Source organism: Equus quagga, unplaced genomic scaffold, assembly GCF_021613505.1.
Source record: "Equus quagga isolate Etosha38 unplaced genomic scaffold, UCLA_HA_Equagga_1.0 203_RagTag, whole genome shotgun sequence".
Lineage (NCBI taxonomy): Eukaryota > Metazoa > Chordata > Mammalia > Perissodactyla > Equidae > Equus > Equus quagga.
Window position 1 is genome coordinate 250,685 of NW_025798627.1, and position 12,969 is coordinate 263,653.

General features: G+C 45.0%; 1 protein-coding gene across 7 annotated transcripts in view; it reads right to left on the minus strand.

Annotated features, from left to right (window-relative positions):
* Positions 1-12,969, minus strand: part of LOC124233484 (SPATS2-like protein) — a 165,566-nt gene that overhangs the window by 151,540 nt on the left and 1,057 nt on the right. The window contains exon 1 of one of the 7 annotated variants that reach the window (XM_046650610.1): positions 12,768-12,963. The exons of 5 other annotated variants lie outside the window; for them this stretch is intronic. The gene's annotated coding sequence lies outside the window, so the exon portion shown is untranslated. Of the gene's footprint in view, positions 1-12,767; positions 12,964-12,969 lie in introns of those variants that run through there. One more of the 7 variants, XM_046650606.1, reaches the window with a different exon arrangement.

The following is a 12,969-nucleotide window of genomic DNA, read 5'->3' on the forward strand; positions in this document are numbered from 1 at the left end:
ACTCACAACTAGAATATACAACGATGTACTGGGGGGCTTTGGGGAGAAGAGAAAATATATATATATATATATACATATATATAAAGTCAAAGAGTGTGGGAGGGGGAAAAAACCTCTTTTTAAATAATACAGAATTTTCCACTTAGAGGAAACACACCCATTAGTGACACGACACGATCAGAGCATTCTCTGTCACGGTCATGTCAGTGATACTGGCATGGAGCCATTTACGTGGACACCCGCACACTGTTAGGTGTGCCTCAGCTTGATACTGCCTATGCCAGGAGGTGTGACTATAATGATGTGTGGGAGTGACACCTAAAGAGTGATTTCCTGTCACCCCACCAATGCGTTTTCAGAGACATGATTCCATAAAGAGAACTGAATGATGTGCTAACAAGCAATTCCTCCAAACCAAACAAGTTCACATGAGTTGAAATCATAGCTGAGGTAGGAATTTATTTTACAAAATTGTTACTTTCTTTTAAAATACATTAAACATAAGGTTATTTAGATAGGCGTTTTAGTAAGTTTTTCAAGAGAAAAATTAACGCAACCTAAAAGTTAGTCCAAATTAATCTCTCTTTACTTCCTAATAGAGGTTCTTCTATGCAGTGAGAGGGTCAACAACGATGCCGTCTGACTAAGTCTTTCCTGACAAGAAAGTAACACAAGTGAAAGACGATCAAACTAGCCAAAACGACCACTAACAAAATTCATGTATTGATGTCAAGAAGCATCTTGTAGAAAGTCACAGGGCTCTATCTTTGGCCTGTCTTGGTTGACATTTTATCAACGACAGAGAGAGCATCATTCTCAAATGTGTAACTGATAAATAAGGGAAAGAAGTACCAACAAACAAGCTGAATTTTGAAAGACTAGAATTCAAAAACGTCTGGATAGAGAGGAAAAGTGAATAGACAGGAAGAGAGAAAATGTGACGAGGGGAAAGGGAAAGCCCACAGGGAGCTGCCCAAGGCCAGGAGGACGGACGCCTGGCTTTGCAGCTGTTGTGAAGAAAAGGACTTGGAGTTTTATTCGACTTTGGATATAGACTTTTAAGATGGAGGTCCACCCGATATTTGACTAGATAAACACAAGCAGGTGCCCGAACAAGGGAGTGATCAGCGGCCCCGTGTTTCCACGGCTCAGAGAGCTCAGAAGTAGGGTGTTGAGTTCAAGATGTCACTTGTAAAGTGACACGGGCAGAGTGGCTGGTGCCCTGAGGAGTGTTAAATAGGATGGGAAATCTCAGGTGAAAGAACGGGGACTCGTCACCCTGAAAAGAGCAGACTTGGCGTAGGAGAAACAAAGGCTATGGTCAAACATCTGAAGAGCTCCCACACACGGGAGGTGCCCACTACTCTGTGGCACTCCAAAGGCAAGACCAACGGCGAAGCTGCAGGGACGCAGATGTCAGTGTTTCTATCCACCTGTGCTTGATAACAAGTATTGGTCCAACCACAAATGAGACAAGGTCCAAATCTAAAGAGGCTTAAGATCGAGGAGCACTGAAGACTGTGTCTGCAGAATTTCTCAGCATCGCAAAACTGTTAACTCCTGATTCCTGGCAGGGGTCAAAGGGCAGCCAGCTGACCGGGACACTGCGGAAGGGACTCCTGCATTTGGGGAGATGTCAGACTATAGGATCCACTATCCCTTTCCAACACCCACATTCGATGCTTCCAATTTCACATCAGTAACTTTCATGAAGACACTTCTAGTGCATTTATGTAAGCAATGTCTAAATACGCCTCATCTTAATAAATGAGAAATAACTATAAATTTAAATGCAATCCAGAAGCGTCCAGAAGGTGAAAATCTACCAAAGTTTGGAAATTACAAATTAATGTTCTCATGGCAACCTTTGCTGATATCCTCCATTGCAGCTGAAACAGTTCTTGCTCTGGGACTACCCAAACAATAAATGAGTTCATATATTCAACGCCACAAACCAGCACTAAATAACATTTTTAATGTTTTTATTTTTAATTTTTGAGGCAGCAGATTTACATTTTCTCCTTGAGTGTTCACAAATTTAATATGACACTATATTGAGGCTATGGTACGACAGTGGGATGATCAATTGCATCAAGAGTCAAGGAAGTCTCTGGAAGTCTGATGCACACACTGAGCCCAGTCCACCATTCAGGCTCCACAGGGGAAACACATGAGAAAGGTCAAAGGCCGTCTAGATCAAGACATCAGCAGTCAGAGTAGCCAGCATAACATCCTCCACTTGCCCCTTTAAAAATTATAGTTTCCTATAACAAACCCTCGTCAGTCAGAAGTGGCAGTGTGTCAGATGAGACCATCTCACTGCTGTGTACGGCACTTCAATAAGTGGGGTTTCTCGGTTATGTATTAGCAAGGACTGTAATGTATGAAAGGCAGCCCACAATGAGAACAATGCTGCCTCCAATCAAACCATTCTGTCCTCAGTACGCTAAAGCGGTGCTTGCTGCTTCTTGCAAGCAACAAAGGCTACAACAAAAGGACTTCCCAAGCACCCACAGTCAAGGGAAGAATGGCTCCAACAAAATGAGTGTGAAACCTGCCCCCAGTGTCTAATGTGTATGTGAATCTCCCTTTTCACGGTATTTTAGTGGCTTCCTTTATTTGTGATTTATCAGCAAAGAACAGAAATAAGTTGATTTTGATGGCAGTGCACCTGACTATTCAGAGATTCAAAAACTTGCTTTGTTTATTCTTATTTCGTCCTGGCAGAGGATGTAAACAAGCCCTTTTTCCACGGCTTCATGCTGTGCTCACAATCCCAGATGAATATTTTCACGAATGCAAACCATCAGGCAGGACTGGCCGGAAGCAAAACGTGAAGGCCACTTCCTTCTGGTCCTTTTTCATTCTGGGATGGGTGACATCTGGGCCCTGTGACCCAGGTTTCTTATCGCACCAGCCCCAGAGGAGGGTCTATAAACTGATTCCTCACTAGCAGCACACGCCTGTAAATCTAAGCTACCCCTTCCACGGCATGTGCATTGTAGGCCCTGGTGCTGGGCACTTTATGTCTTATTTACTCATAAGAAAATCATAACAAAACAGGTATTATTAATTTCACTTCATATATGAGAAAACTGAGTTTCAGGAAGATTAAATAATTTGCTCGAGTTCATATAGCCAGCCAATTACATGAGTTAAAACCAGGTTTTTCAAGCAATAAAGCGTGTCCTCTTTTTCTTCTAAACCATCCTGGTCTTAGGAAAGGGAACAGAGTTTTTATAATATAGACTTTCGCATATCAGTGCGCAGGAAAGAGAAACTGCTGATATTTGAAGTGCCCTTTCGAGCAGTATGCATTCAGAAATCACACCACAAAGGCAGCAGCCTTCTCATCCATACTTAAGACCAGCCTTCCCACTGGAGGCAAAGAAAGATGGGGATCATCATTTAGAAAAATCAGCCTATGCTTGCCTCCCCCTTCTCCTCCCAAGTTGTACATATGGTACAAACAGGACCCAGAGACCAGTTGGGGAGCCAACTAGCAAGCAGTGCTTGGTGTCAGTGGTCTGGAACCAGGGAATGGCCAGTATCCAGGCAAGATATTCAATTCCACAAATATCTACTAAACTAACTGAGTTTCCTGCCCATCACTGGCAGCTGTCAGTATTGAAGAGGCCTGAAAGGGAACAGCAGGGACTCATCCTAGGGCTTGAGCTCAGAGACAAGACTACTGTCCCAAGAAGGCTTGGAGATACATGATGGGACCCTTGCTCAAGGCAACTTGGGGTTCCTACACAAGAACCCAAAGCAGGGACTCAGGAATGTGGGAGACAAAGTAGAATCCGGGGTACAAAGTGAAAACTAGTTACCCAAGAATGAGGCTGAGCTATAGCTTCCTGGATAAACTGCCCGAGCGAGGCAAACACGTGGTCAATCTGATGAAGTCACTAAGGTACAGACGTGAGGAAGCCGATCCCCCTGCGAAGGGCCGACTCTGGTCCCACATCCCACAGGTGGGGGAGAAATAACCACACCAGGGTGGTCACCACTCCGCTCAGGCCAGATTCTGTAGATGTACGACTTTCAAACTTCTATTTTTAGCACAAGAAACTTTCCCCTTAAGAGAATCTTATACAAATGCCTAATATGTAAAGCAAATAAAAACAAGCACCGAGAGCTCAACAGAACACAGCATGCAAACGACTAGGAAAGACCGCCCTGAGTCACGCTGCCTGTCAGACTCACAGCATACTGTCTTCTGGGTCTTTCTGAGACCCCATATGCCCTCCCTCAAAGCCTTGTGGGCCAAGTGATCCGAGGCTGCTGCCCTCAGCCTCCTAAGGCATAACTAACTTCTGCAGAGCACTTACCAGGTGTTTGGCACGTCATTTAGTTTGATGCACATGAAGTACATGTTCTTGAGGCTCAAGACCCACTGATTCATGAACTTGCTCAGGACCCTAGAGCTAAGCAGTGGGGAGCTGTGACAGAGCCCCCTGGGAAGGATGGGTGGTGGGAGGGGATCTCAGAGACCTAGGAGTGGCTCTCGGTGTGCCACCTGGTGCCTCGAACGTAGGAAGGCCCCCGGGGAGGTGACTCCACTTGTCCTTCCCTGGCCCCTCCTGTCTATCCCAAATCTTCCCTCCATCACACGAGTACCCCTGTTCCCACTCCTGGCAGTGACTGTATGGGCCTGGGAGACAGACGTGCTTTCATCACGACTTCAGCTCTGCGCACCCTGTTTGTACAACTCCTGGCTGCAGCTTTCACAATCTGTCTCTGATTCTCAATCTCATCTAAAGCACTTTATTCCTCTGGATTTAAGAAACTGAGCAATTGCTGATTCTCTCTACCTATAGGGCTGACTTAATCATTCAAAAATCCCACGGGCTTGGCTCCTATAGAATGCCTCTCCTGGGCATGAGAGGCTCTATAACAAGCTGTCCAATAGAACTATAACGTGAGCCACTCAGGTATTCAAAAATTTCTAGGTAGCCACGTTAAAAAAAAAAAAAAGTAAAAAGAAATGTGAAATTAATTTTAATAATATATTTTAATTTAACCCACTATTGCCAAAATATTACTGTTTCACAATGTACTCGATATTAAAATTTGTTGAGATACTTTACATTCTTTTTTCATATAATGTCTCTGAACCCGTGTGTATTTTACACTTCTAGCACATCCCAATTTGGACTAGCCATATTTCAAGTGCTCAGTAGCCACATGCAGCTAGTGGCTACAGTACCAGACAGCATAGTTCCATAACCTCTTCTCTGTTCCCATCCCTTTTCTCATTCCCTTTCCTGTAACAACTCATTTCCTTAGTAGGGATGCTATGGGCAGGGGTGGACAATGGGGACCAGGGTCACTAGAGAAGACTTCGATCACACTCAAAGGGAGAGCCCAGATCACAAAGGAGCTTCTGTGCCATGCTAGGGAGCTGAGACTTTATGCTGGAGGAGCAGTGACTCTGCTGAGAGATTTTCAGCAGCAGAGTCGTGATCACATTTGCCTTTTAGAAAGGCAGCAGTGTGGGGAACGGATTGGAGGCAGGCCAGGCAGAAGGCGGACAGACCAGCCACGTGGCTACTGCAGTCATCCTCAAGAGGAGGCTGGGCCTGAACCGGGGCGGCCATGGAGGGGGCAGACTCGACTCAAGAGTGTGAGAAGACAGCTTCTACAGGGCCTGGTGATCAGTGGAATGCAGGGCTGAGGAAGGAGAGGAATCTAGAACAACTCCCAGATTTTAAACTTGGTGAAGGAGGTTTCATTAACTGAGACAGAGAACATGGAAGGAATATGCTGGCTGTGGAAGTGGGGTTTTGAGTTTTCTAAGATATCAGGAACATATGTCAAGAAAGGGTTCAAGGTTGGAGTTGCAGATTTAGGAATCAATGACATATAGGCAGTAGCAGAAGAAAACAGAAGGTGAGCCGCCCCAGGGCAAATGAGAAGAGTGAGGCCAGGGTTGAAGGGTGAACTAGAGAGGATGCTGAGGTCTGGGAGGAGGAGAGGAACCTACAGAGAAGTCTCACACTGAGCACGTGCGGCAGGAAACAACCAGGAGAAGGGAAGCACTCGGAAAACAGGGCAGCCAAGCTTCAAGGAGCCGAGAGAGATCAGTCACACCAAATGCCCCACATGGTCAAGAATCAGAAGAAGAGAATCCTGGACAACGGCTCTGGCGGTTTGAAGGACAGAGGGCCGGTGTGAGAGGACAGGGCTGTCGAGGGTTGGAGAGGAAAGCAGGTGGGAGGTGCAGGTCCTGTGTGAGGAATCGTCCTTCAAGGAGCAGCCTTCCAGGACCAGGAGTGAGATGCAACATAAGCAGACTGAAAGGGAAGAGGCCAAGGGGATGCTATTTGTCTGGTGTGTCGTCCTGTATTTTTATAAAAGATGACACACACACTTATGCACTTCAAGAAAAGGTAGGTTGAGACAGAAATATCAGCCTCAGAGTGGAAGAGAGTGAAGGGAGGAAAAGGAGTGGGGAGGAAGATCCTGCCATTTATAAGGAAGATACATCACCATCGCAAAACTATTTTTCCTTATTTAGAAATATAAATGAAATATAATTATGCATGAAGGCATTTTTTCTTTAATAGTACTACGTATCACATATAAAATCAGATAAATGCTGAACCCAGAGAGAAGTCACGGTTTTCTGGAGCTCCAGATCTGCAGTCCCGCTATATCCCCAAGCCCTCCCACACCTCTGGACTTCACCTAACCTCCCCAACGTGAGCTCATCACGGGAGAGCCACGGGGTTGCTTACAGCCGGTGGCCTCTCTGACCGGTCGGTGTCCTCTCTGATTGGCCGGTATTGGGGCTGAACTGACAGGTGAATATTTTCAGTATCACTGAGCATTACATCACAGGGTAGTACAAGAAAAGTCAGGGCTTAGGGGGTCAGACAGCAAACACATTCATCCGCCACTTATCAACTCTGCAGAATCCATCAAGTTATGTAACTTTGTAACTTCCCTGACCCACTCTCCTTTTATTTATTTTTTTCTGGTGGGGAAGATTGTCCCTGAGCCAACATCTGCACCAATCTTCCTCTATTTTATATGTGGGATGCCTCCACAGTGTGGCTTGATAAGCGGTGTGTAGGTCTGCACCAGGGATCCAAACCCACGAACCCTGGGCTGCCAAAGCGAAGTGCATAAACTTAACTACTATGCCACTGGGCCGGCTCCCACTATCCACTTCTTAAAAGGGTACTTAATCCCTACCTTGAGGTTTAAACGAGATGATCAATAAGTGATCACTATCATGATAATGATGATAATTGTATTCACTTTGTCCTGAATTTCTGGGAATTGAGTACTGCTGATAATGAATTAGTGCTTTGCAACAATTAGCATCTTGATCCCTAAGGAGAATAAAGAATCCATAGTAGTGTTAGGAAGGGCCCTTAAAAACCCCAATGGGCATCTGAGGTTGGTATCCTTTCTTCCTGAAGGTGCACATCCAGCCACTGCCCTCAAACTGCCTACATTTGACACCTGCTCTACAAGCACTCGCTACTCAACCTTTTTAGGTTTCGGTATTGCTCTTCAGTAAAATGAGGGCAATAAGAGTATATATGTCACAGCATTGTTTTGAGGAAGAAAGGAGATAATGGATGTATTTAGATGAGACATTGCCTGGTATAGCCTATGCTTGAATACATTTAGTCATGGGGGGCTCACCACCTCATGAAACAGCACAATCCACAATAGGACCACTTTCCTTATACTGACCCCAAATCTGTCTCTCTGAAACTTACACCCATCAGTCCTGGTTTTATAGTCCATGGGGGTAGTTCTACAGAATCAGAACTAGGGTTCTCTAGCATGTTCACTCGTTTATTGAGTCCTGCTGGGTGCAGTGTCCCACAGATGGCTGGCTTCTTGACCTCTCCCTATTAACACTACTATGAAAGTTTCAACCTTCATTGGTGGTGTTTCCATACTGCAGGAGGCCTTTTTGAGCATTCTAAGCGAGCTGGATGCTACCCAGGAATGCAATGGTTTTACTGCTTACAAGATTTATTTTGTGCTTTATGTCATGATCAGTTCAGCACTTGGCACCAAAAATAATTATTGCAGGAATGTGTATATCCTGTAAGTTTCATTATGGAACACTGCAGACCACCAATGCCCAGGAGAGCCCTAGCGGAGGTTCAGCCCAGGAGCAGGGCCAGTGTAACCGAGTACAAGAGGAGTCAAAAATCCCGGAACGCCTGCCCTGCACTCCCCCTGACCCCGTCACCCTTCCCACCCCCGCATTCCCAATAACAGCTATTGAAATCTTACCCAAATCCTCTCAATAATCAGCTCAAACAACTGTCTCTTTAGGAGGGCCCCATTGCCCTCGACCAGAAGGTCATTTTCCCTTCTGAGCTCTCTTAGATCTTTGTCTTAGGGATACATGTGTTATTTCTCCTGCTAGACTATAAATTCCTTCCTGGCAAAAACAGCGCCTGTACAAAGTGAGTCTTATTCCAAGTTTAAAGAATTGGATTCTGTCCTAAGTACAATCTGATGGGCGTGGCAACTCTTGCCTACCTCACCTTTCACCCCCAGATGACTATGTTTTTATTTACAAAGAAGCTTTTTTTTTAAAACTTTATATTTTTTTTAATTTTTAATTTTTTTTTAAGATTTTTTTTCTTTTTTTTCTTTACTTTTTCTCCCCAAAGCCCCCTGGTACATAGTTGTATATTCTTTGTTGTGGGTCCTTCTAGTTGTGGCATGTGGGACGCTGCCTCAGCGTGGTTTGATGAGCAGTGCCATGTCCGCGCCCAGGATTCGAACCAACGAAACACTGGGCCACCTGCAGCAGAGCGCGTGAACTTAACCACCCGGCCATGGGGCCAGCACCACAAAGAAGCTTTTAAATGAAAAGGTTGGGCAGCCTTGCAATAAAATCTGGTATTTTAGGGCCAATTAGCTGCACTTTCATATAACTGAGAACTCTACCCTAATTGTTTAATGTGTAAAACACTGACATAAAGCCTGAACGCTTCTATTTTTGCTCACTACTGGGACCCATCACGCCACCTGAAAATAACGACAGCCTCCTTAATTCCAACTCACAACTGTCAGCCTCCAGCATTACTTTTTCTGGAAAGTGCCAGGCCTCAGAATGCTCACAGCTGATGAATGGAGAGGCTGATTAGAACCACGGTAGCAAAAGGGGAAAAAATTCCTTGACAGATGCCTCCTTCAAACGCCCGTCCCTTTTATCCAATGTCAACATTAATTTCTATGTTAACAAACAGTTACAGAGGTCAGGACGAGATGTCAGGCTGCAAGCTAGGCTCTGGGCACACAATGGTGAGCAGCATACAGGCACTATCAAAGCCCACCATTTAAAAAATTCACCCTCTGGCTTATCAATTCTACAGATATCCTTATCAAGTGCCTGCCGTGCCCAAGGGCCTATCGATGTTTCAAAGATGGAACACAAGGTACACCAGTGCCCTGGAGGAGCTCGCAATCCAGCTGGGAAAGCAAGGATTAAGCACAAGCTGGTGTCAGAGTGTCTGGTGGTCTGAAGAAATGATGCAGACAAAAGGGCAGAGAGGAAGAAACCAATGAGAGAAACAAGATCAGAGCAGGTGACTTGAACTTGGAGATGGTGGTTAGGGCAGAGGGAAAGGAAAAGGCATCTAAAAGGCAGAGTACGAACAAAAGGGTACAAAGTCATCTTAGAAGGACAGTGAGATCCAATCAGCAGGAACAGAAGGTTCATGTTGGAAAGAAGCAGAAATTAAAGTTGGTAAGTTAAATTGGGGCAAGAGCGTGAGGCACATTAAAACCAGGTTGAGAGGTTAGACTTTATGCCAAAGGCAATGGGCGGGAGGCGTGGAAAGTACGTGAACTAGCGGACAGCTTTGGGATCAGATCAACCTGAGCTCTACGCAGCCTTCCCGTGAGACAACCCCTGGAGAAGAGAGTTAGGGGTGAATGTGGTGGAAGTGCGCAGAATGGGGAATACTCAATAACAGAGAGACCAGGATGCAGACGACTCTAATCATCCTGGAGCAGTGACCACTGAGGGCCTGGGCCATCGCAGGGAGAGTGAGGAATGAGGAGGATGTGTGGGGCCGGCTTGGAGAAACTGTACAAAGGAAGAGTTAACAGGACTTGTTGCTCAGTTTTACTGAAGGAATGAGAGAGAGAGAAGAGTCAGCGGGTTCCTAGGTCTCACGCCTGGGTGATGAAGAGAACACCAACAGTATCAAGAAAAGGAAAGTCTTCTCATTGTGAAAGGGACAGGGTTAGCAGAGACTATGAAAAGTCTGTTATCAGGTACATAGCCTTTAGCATGTCAGCAGGACATCCACCATGAAAAGTCCATTAAACAGGTGCATAAATGGGAATGGAGATTGTGTCAGTGCCAGAGATAAAGGTTTGTAGGATATAAAGATAGATAGCACCATCACATTTAAGAAATTTTTATTAAAAAATAATGCTACTAGCTATTCAACAAAAATAGCGGAAATGATATAAATAGCAGAGAGAAATACCACTTCACAGACTATTTTTCTTAGCTATGGTACTTTGGGGATCCTACCCATTATCACAACACTGAAGGAAGAAATTTCTGTAGAAATTCAACATACAGCCTATTTACATAGCAAACATCACAACTCCAAATGAGCCATTCTGATGTGTCAAGGAAATAACACCTTCACAGCAGACTACTTCAAAAGAGGGAAGGAAAAGAAAGGCTTGTTTTTCTTCTATAATTATGTGTACCAGGTTTTTAACTGCTTCTATCGTGAAAATCATATTTTAATTGTACGATTACACTCTAAGACAGAACAGTGGTGGCATGAATCGATTAGCTGAATTATGCACAATCATTCAGAGATCAATAAACAGACTCCATCACTTAAATCTGTCAATATTACGTATCTGCCCTCATGTCCTGTGTCATGCTTGTAAAAGCTACTGTTCTGTGTAGAAAAATTCTAACAGCCATATGATTCAACTATGACAGTCAAATGACAGTAAAGGGTCTGCAGAAGCTGAGGAGAAAGAAGTACCGGGGGCAGGAGCAAGCACTGTGTACGAAACCCACTCTTCTCCCATCACGTGTGAGACATGGAGTGTCAGCTCAGACCTTACCACGAGCAACCTCCACTTCTTCCATTCTATGAGACTGTAACCAAAAGTTCTCGGCCTGGCTCACCTCACGAAATGCTGATTAAAACTATGTAAAGGTAACAGAACGCAGACCACCTAGGCAACTTCCACACACAAGCCATAAATGAATATTCATTGTTAATGACAGCAAAGGTCTATGATTAGAGACTGAGAAACGGATAAAACTTAGAACCCAAAATGAGATATTTCTAAAGCTGAACTTCTCATGGAAAGTATTCGCATGTGCATGGCAAAATTGATCTATGAGATCCTTCCGAAGGGCAGCACTTCAAGACTGCAATGGTGTGGGCTAAGTATTCTCCTTCCCTAATCGCTGCAGAGGTGGGAGGGCTGCTTCACAAGCTGACTGACACCTGTCCCCACAACGACCACCTGAAAACCAGTGCAGCACCGAAACCATGGATTGATGACTTTCATTAGGGGGCTCCCTAAAACAAACTGAATACAAAAGGAGTCCCCATCATTTTGCCTGTCTAAATAAGTACATCAAACCAAGTTTATTCCTAGGAAATCATCTCATATTTTCAGAGGCAGGGACTAAAGAAAGAAAGAAAATTGCCAGTTAACATACTCCTTTTCCAAATGTTGAGTTTACCATCCTTTTAAATATTCTCTGCATTCAAGTGATTGTATTTTTATGCAAATTATTCTTTGGGGCTAGCCTAGTTTGTGTTTGTGTGTGTGTGTATGTGTGTGTGTGTAAAGCTACAAAGAAAAAGAATCTGACATACTTTTTGTTCTGCTGCTCCATAAAATAGGTTTTAACAAAGCGGGGGTATAATCCAAAACTCTAATTAGAGACCGCAGCAGTATTTGCCTTGGCCAAAGAGAAAATCATACCCAAAGTTGATTTTTCCCCAGTTAGAGTTCCAACACACAGATATTTTTAAATGCTACACTCACTTGATAAAATTGTCCCCATCCACACAACACACTTTCTGCTTAAGTGATACAATTTTATAAGGCCAATGAAATATTTTATCCAGAAGGCAACTTTAGTCTTTATTTTCAGAGTACCTTTCAAAACAACTGGATTTGTTACTTGATTTTTTTTTTTTCCTAGAATGAAGCAATTTCTGACTTCCTGTCCCTTCTTTCCCTGCCATACTGCACATCTGCTTAATCTCTGGAACACAAAGTAAATCAGAACGGCAATAAATCTCTCCTTTAAGACAAACTAAAACGATGTCACAAAGGTCACAGGACCCCACTCTTTCAAATACTGGCATAGAGCCGCCGTCTCTGCACAGGATCTAAAATTTCAGAGGTTTTTTTTTTTTTCTTACTTGTGAGAGAACTGGTAAAAGATTTTAATACAACACAAAATTTTTTTTAAATAACTGAAAAATATTACACATAACATTTTATGAAAATAAAAAAGGCTGTGCTTGAAGTTCAAGCTTTTTCACTAGTTCTCCAGCTACAGATTCTGTAAAACGCTCAAAGGATAACGCTGTACGGGAAGAATCTTTCCAGCGTCAGGTCTCCGAAACCGTGACACCCGCTCCCCCGGGCCTGCTGGGAACCGAAAGCTCGTGAAGTTCACAAACGCGCACACCAGGCCCCCGAGACCGGGGAACCTCCACTTGCGAAGACGGGAGGCTGCGGGCGCATCCCGTCCGCGGAGCCTCAGCCCTCACCTCCTCGTCCGCGGGGAGTCGGGCCAACCACGGAGCCGGGGGCGCCGGCCGCGCGGGGGCCGAGCGCGGAGACGCGAGGACTCGGAGCCGAGCGCGCCGCGAGCGGGCACCGTCCCCGCGCCGCGCCGCAACCGCCGTCCCGCGCTCCAGCGCTCCGCCGAGGCCGACCGCGCCGCCCTGCGGACTCCGGGGCCCCGCGGCC